Here is an 8,417-nt window from a genome sequence, read left to right as displayed (position 1 = left end):
GTTGGCCTATAAATACGACACGCGATGCGACTTTCTTCATTACAACCGATGATGCCTGACGAGACGCTGCTACAGTGAACAAGACACAACCAAAATACAAGCATCGGCATGGCCCCAAAGAAGTCAAGGAAAAAGAGGAAAAATCAGCCTGATGAGGAGGAAGGGCCATAGCTGTCATAGCTGGTGATGAGGGTGATGAATTTGGTGAAGCCCAGACTGAGGATGCTGAAATGCTGCAGGAAGGGGGCCACGATCCACCAGCCGCCGCCGAGTTCTCGAGCTTATATTGGGGATGAATAAAAAATCGTACAACGTTGCAAAGGGGGGCAAGACAGGTCTTCCAATAGTTTTAGGGTGGTACAACGGACTCGTACGACAGAACGCATCATCGTACGACATGAAAATACTCGTGCAACCCTCGTTCGAATTTACAGTCATCTATTTGTAAAAATATATATATATATATATATAAGTTAGCATAGTGGCTGCTGCTTTGATTTAAAAAAACAACTTGTGAAACCTATATTTATGTACCTGGATTCCCAGTTCTCAGGTGAAAGTGTTACTGTCTCGTGATCTCTTATGATCTTCTGCCATATTATATACTTGCAAGAACAGCGCCCTCCATGCTCACAAATCGCAAAAGCAAGTCAGTGGTTTCGTGAATGAAAATAAACATTTTCCAATTGCAATGGTGGGTTTAAAAGTGCAAACAGAAATATGTCACACTCGGCCCGATCGGATAACTAATTGTTGCATATGTTTTTTGAGATATCAGACAGAAACCCACACCAACCCGTACACACACACTAACTGCAAAATCACTCATCGTGCACTTCGAGCACGGAAGTTAACAAATAAGTTATCTACGCGTAAATTTGTTAGTGTTAGTAGTATTGTAATGGTCGCCTGAGGGAAACGAATGGTACGCCGCCTCGGTGCGAATTGATCGTTTGTACAAGAGTACGTGGGAGGCGGGGTGCGTACCCCAGGTGCATGTACATAGTCGAATCTTTACCCCATCCTATTAGTGTTTTCAAACCAACAAGGTAGATGTTATTAGCAGAACAAATGCTACAAATGGCCTGGGATTTGGCATCAGTCGTACATTCTAGAAGCGCGCGTACTAGATGGAACAACGCTACCGAACGCACTTTAGTGCACAGAGCAGACGATTTTCGTCACAAAATTTCCTTATTGAATTCTGTTGTTATTGACAATGAATCATTTGATTTTAGTATCAAATACTATCTAACAATTACTCTTCTTTTTAAATAGCTTCTTAATTCTTTATTCTGGTACGGGGCCTTGATGCTCAATAATGGGAAACATTAACGCGAATAATTAGAAGGAATGACGTCATGAAATCCACTGGTATTGATAATTATACTGCACACCTATGCAAAGTCAGTATTCCAATAAGTGATAACTAACATACGATCGCCGCTAACCAATTTGTGTTCGCTGGCGGATGAGATTGAAATCAGATTACAAGAAACCTTTCGAACGAATCGACGGAATTTCCGTCTACCGTGAATGCGTTTTTCAATGTTCCAATAACGAAATAAACTCAAACAAATGCTGCACATAAATTTGTACCCAGTTTGCAGTGTGCGCCCATACAACCGGTAGTCGTGTTTTGTTAGAAGCAACGATAATACGAAAAAGATCATTGAATGCATCCAAATATGGTACCGATACCGATAGTGATAAATATTATCACCACTAAACAACTGTAATTGTGATTATGCCATTGGTAAATTGATTTAAGTCGACGTTTTGGTAGATTTGTTTCGGGTCTATTAAAAGCATGTAATAGTATATGTATAGAGGTACCGAGGTCACTGAGTGATCATAACCAGACAATTCCTTCTGAATCAACACTAATTAAAAACTTAATTGTACACGCCTTTTCTTCTATTTCTCTTGTCATATATGATTGTGTGTATCAAACAGAACAAATTCAAAATATATCCTTGTAAGCCATCATGATGGCATGTCGCAAATTTAATGTAAAAAACAGGGGAAATAATACTTAGACTATTTAAAACTCAATAGACAATAAATTTGAACCACGAACCATGTCACAGTCCGACTACCATGAATACGTTGTGCAGCAATGCTCCCCTTGTGACGTCACCAGGGAATACTATGCAAACAAGGGATAATGAGGAGCCTCAATGTGAAATAAATCAACTGGTAGTAAACTAGTAAGTAGTAAACTCCTTTTTAAAATATTTATTTTATGCACAGATAACTATGGTAGTATTCACATATCAATATGTTATTTTGGACATAGGTAGCAAGCATTTCATAGTCACTTTAATTGATTGGGAAAGACGGCAATTGTTTGAGTTTTCATTATTCCTATTTTATTTTTGAAAGGAAAATATACTTGCCTGATTATTAATATCTTGATTAAAGTTTTATTTGTGTACCTACGTTGTTAAGCTAAGCTGAAGAGGTTAAGAGGTCAAACAGAATACAATAACACGGTAACATTGCATAATTTGTTCGTTAAATTCGTCGAACAAGAAGCTTATTGAATGGTCAGTTATCTTATAATGTTATTATACACTAAACACTTTTTTTATTATTTTGTATTTTCTCAGCAAAGTATTTTACAAAAAGCCGAAAATTTGTTTCGAAGCGTGACAACGAATTATAACGATTACACAATACATCATATATCGATATATAAATACACGTAGTGATATAGTTGTAAACAGGTGACCTTTGATTTTATCACGTGACTTTGAAAAGTCAGACAAAAGGAAGTCCATATCGGCAGTATGTTGACTACAAACCGTGTATTGGTAAATGGTTATTGTGTTTTGATTATTGGAGTTACAATGTGTGAGTATATACAAATCGTATAATTACGAACTTTTCAAACAATTCGGATTAGTTAAGAAATACAATTGTGTGATGCGAAATGTACGAGGAAGTAAGGCAGGTCACATTTAAGGTAGCTGACCTTCCATAACTTTACCTAATACTAAACATAGCTAAATCCATACATGATAGTATTTGTTTTCATTTTGCCCTTTCGAAGATGTAAAATTATCGACGCTTTCAGTGAAGAAGCAAAGTCACTCGTTCTGTCAGTCACAATAAATGTGGGCGGGTTTTATCTACAAAAGGTTAAACATGTAATGGTGTTTGTCGTCCCAGTATCCTTACACATACAACAATGGAAATAATAAAGCTAATGTATTCATTGATTTGTATGGTATATTATACCTGATATGTATATGCCAACTGAAAAACATAAATATTTATCACAATATATCAAAACTAAAAATGACGTCATTTGTTAAGTGTGCATATAACAACTAATGAGATCGCTAACATCATATTAGATATCAGTTGTGGTAGATGTATGCTAGATTTATTTGATAAAAAATAAAACGCATGTTTCAACAGGGTGGATTAAATTTTCTTAACTTCACTGTAAAAACAAAGTTGCACGCTGTCATAATGTACATGTTAATATTTATTGCTTGGATAAAACAATGTTGTCATTGGCAGTAACCACATATACGTTTGACATAAGTGATGACGAGATTGTTAGTGTTCTTTTATTTTTTCCAGGTTGTAGTTTTGATGTTGTTGGACCGACAGATGTTGATATTTTACTAGGAGAAGATGCTACTCTGGATTGCGTCATCACAGACTTTGCTGGTAACGTGGGGAAGTGGTCTAAAGTGGATGACGCTGATGGTATATTTGATTTATATAACGATGTAGATCCATATGAAGGCTTTGGTCACGATTCTACAAAACACTTTGACTGGAGTGTGGATACTACTGGAACAAACCACTATGATTTAAAGATACCCAATGTAGATATCAACGATGAAGGATGTTATTTTTGTGGGATTGGAACTGCAGACTCCAACAGTATGTCAAACACATGTGGAAATCTCAGAATAATAGGTGAATAATTCTTTATTATAAACTTTATGTATATCTTAAAAGTGTTTTTAACCACATCGTCGTCTACTATGTCCACTACGGCATTATTTTGAATAAAACACGATAACGGTATAAATTAAAACAAAACGGTGCTCTACCTGGGAGTATATTTGAGAAATATCATTAATGATATTAATCAGTTTTGTGACATAAACTGTAGATCACTGTAGAAGCCAATAAACAGTTTAGCATGGTTGTTTTCTAATTCTGGAAAAAATCCCAGGCTTCTATTTTAACCGAAAATACAATATAGGCACAATGTTAGAAAACCGTTTATTAAGTATGTTAGACCGGCTTGCACAAATCAACCGATTAATATAATAATTGCATTTCTAATACCATAAGATATGACGGCGCGTTCTCATTGGTCGATCAGTACCACGTTCTATACAGACGTCACTCGAATGCATAAATGCGACGCGGCGTGTGAATCAGCAATATCAATTATTGCCTACATTTGTAAGAATCATTTAAACACCCGCCATTATATAAACAATAATGAACGACCCGCCAACTCATAATGGGCGAAAGCTCACTTTGTGCGTGAGCCGAGTACATATATAGAGCACAAAGTGTGCTTGAGTCCATTATGGGTTGTCGGGAAGTGAATTTGCTGCCATTAAAAGCGGACAATTTCGCAAAATATCCACAGTGAACGAAACGGTTTCACTGGCCCGTGAATCTGAATAATTTGAAATGTCTTTCTGGATTTTCAAGATCACAATCTTGTATGGCAACTACGAAACTAAGAAAGAAACTAGTTTTAATCCATCAAATATTATTGTATTTAATTCATTTACATTGCGAGTGAATGGGTGACTGGTGTGTGGTGTGGAATAGCATTGTGGTGATCGTCCAACAATTTCTCTTCATTGTCAATAGTTTCTCCTTTATTCATTTTCGAAAACAACGTTCTTTTCAAATCCATGGCACAGGGCCTTGATGCTCAATGATGGGATACATTATCGCGAATAATCTGCTGCAATGACGTAATAAAATCAACTGGTATTGATAATGCTATAATATAATATTCGTTCAGGTTGAAAATCTTGGGCATATTCATTAGCACACTTACTCATAAGCATGTTTTTTGGTATGTGCACGTCAATTCGCTATTATAACCACCCATTCGTGTTCTTTCTTCTCAAGCGTACTGCTACACTATATTAGTATTTTTCAACAATTCAACTTACATTGATTGGAATAGAAGTTTGCACATTCCTACTATTATAGGTCTTGGAGATATTCATTTAAATAATTGGCTCAATATGGTATAGCCAATTATTGCGCCCGTCCACATCCATGCCATATTGCCACACAAATTACAACGTAAGCTATTAAATATATACAACTACGCAGTACAACGTGTTCTTTACGAATAGTTGTTGGGAATGTCAAATTGTATGTCATCAGGGGTCTGTCGCTGATGACACTTGACAATGGGCCACCATGACAAGGTGTACGTGTTGTATTGTATTGTACTTTTATAAACTTATTGGTTGTAAGCACATATGTATTTCGAAACATTGTTTAAGCGTGGTAAATCAAGCCACATGATCAGTCTTGAATTTTATTATTTGTATTTGTTCTTCAGTTACAACCAATCCGCCGTTAGTTGTGACTGTTTAATGGTTTAATGATGGCTTTAAATAAAGGTGTTTACAATTTGCTTATAATGGATCCCTTTTAACCATTTGCATGACACATACTTCATTATCTTGTCATAGGAAGAAAAACTTGTCTTTGAAATTAACACTGAATCCTGATTTGAATATGTACTACAAGCATAATAACTTTAATTTAAATAAAACAGTGTCCGTGGTTTTATTATATATGCACTTATTGTATATATGTACTTATTCGCATTTATACATTTAATTAGTAAGCAAGTTACGAACGAATGGCTAAACAGTATTGTACACTACGGATCGTAATAATAAGAATGCGTAGGCGAATATTTGTGAAGAACACAATTTTCTAAATAAACAAGCTCGCATAGCATTTACATAAGTTATACTGTCAACATGTAGCCATATTTCTATCAGCACGGGCCGATAGCAATTAAGTAATTTCTTTTTTATTTTGTCAGTACCGCTATTCAGTCGACCAGTGCTCACCAACTTTAACCATGGTGACACAGCAATGGTGACTAGAAATGTCGTGACGACGTTTATCTGCACTACTTCAGGAACTAACCCAGCAGCGACTATAGAATGGTTTATTGATAGTACACAGATACCTACTGGTATAACAACAAGTGACACACAGAGTAATGGTTTATATGACACTACAAGTATATTACAGTACATACCAGTATGGAATAGTGACCAAGATAAAGATATTAAATGTGAAGCCTATGTATTTACCACACATACACACTACAGTACATATGTGACATTGGATGTATTAGGTAAGTAATGGTTTATACGACACTACAAGTACATTACAGTACATACCAGTATGGAATAATGACCAAGATAAAGATATTAAATGTGAAGCCTATGTATTTACCACACATACACACTACAGTACATATGTGATATTGGATGTATTAGGTAAGTAATGGTGTATACGACACTACAAGTACATTACAGTACATACCAGTATGGAATAATGACCAAGATAAAGATATTAAATGTGAAGCCCATGTATTTACCACACATACACACTACAGTACATATGTGACATTGGATGTATTAGGTAAGTAATGGTGTATACGACACTACAAGTACATTACAGTACATACCAGTATGGAATAATGACCAAGATAAAGATATTAAATGTGAAGCCTATGTATTTACCACACATACACACTACAGTACATATGTGACATTGGCTGTGTTAGGCAAGTAATGATTTATATGACACTATAAATACATTACAGTACATACCAGTATGGAATAGTGACCAAGATAAAGATATTAAATGTGAAGCCTATGTATTTACCACATATACACAATACAGTACATATGTGACATTGGATGTATCAGGTAAGTAATGGTTTATATGACACTACAAGTACATTACAGTACATACCAGTATGGAATAGTGACCAAGATAAAGATATTAAATGTGAAGCCTATGTATTTACCACACATACACACTACAGTACATATGTGACATTGGATGTATTAGGTAAGTAATGGTTTATTTGACACTACAAGTACATTACAATACATACCAGTATGGAATAGTGACCAAGATAAAGATATTAAATGTGAAGCCTATGTATTTACCACAATACACACTACAGTACATATGTGACATTAGATGTATTAGGTAAGTAATGGTTTATATGACACTACAAGTACATTACAGTACATACCAGTATGGAATAGTGACCAAGATAAAAATATTAAATGTGAAGCCTATGTATTTACCACACATATACACTACAGTACATATGTGACATTGGATGTATTAGGTAAGTAATGGTTTATATGACACTACAAGTACATTACAGTACATACCAGTATGGAATAGTGACCAAGATAAAAATATTAAATGTGAAGCCTATGTATTTACCACATATACACATTACAGTACATATGTGACATTGGATGTATTAGGTAAGTAATGGTTTATATGACACTACAAGTACATTACAGTACATACCAGTATGGAATAGTGACCAAGATAAAGATATTAAATGTGAAGCCTATATATTTACCACACATACACACTACAGTACATATGTGACATTGGATGTATTAGGTAAGTAATGGTTTGTATGACACTACAAGTACATTACAGTACATACCAGTATGGAATAGTGACCAAGATAAAGATATTAAATGTGAAGCCTATGTATTTACCACATATACACATTACAGTATATATGTGACATTGGATGCATTAGGTAAGTAATGGTTTATATGACACTACAAGTACATTACAGTACATACCAGTATGGAATAGTGACCAAGATAAAAATATTAAATGTGAAGCCTATGTATTTACCACACATGCATGTATACACTACAGTACAAATGTGACATTTATTTTGCGGTAACCCGACTTTAGTCGTAACTCGGCTTTTGCCATTTATACATTTCCATAATTCATTTTATTGAAAAAACAAAAAATGAACAACAAACTGTATGCAAGTGTAACTACAGTACTGATGTGGGGGTATAATATTGTTAAAGTTTCCATGTTGCTGATAACACTTAGTTTGTGTAGGTTGTACAGGCTGGATTTTGTTATGCCAATAATTTTATTTCATGATAATCTTGAATTTGATGCCAAAGACTAATTTGAATAGTGAATTATTCTCGCTAAAACAGATCCAAAAATTGTGTTGAAAAAAGTTTATATGTGCTGTAATTAGCTTGTGGAAACCTTCACAATATTTTTTCTCCGATTCTACAAAATTTAATTGGTTCATACATTAAAAATGTTTAAATATTTTTTTTAATCAGTTCCACCATCGTCCCCAG

This window comes from Saccoglossus kowalevskii, chromosome 5 (assembly GCF_978046115.1).
Source record: "Saccoglossus kowalevskii chromosome 5, keSacKowa6.1, whole genome shotgun sequence".
Taxonomy (NCBI): domain Eukaryota; kingdom Metazoa; phylum Hemichordata; class Enteropneusta; family Harrimaniidae; genus Saccoglossus; species Saccoglossus kowalevskii.
Note: the sequence above shows the minus strand (reverse complement) of the source record.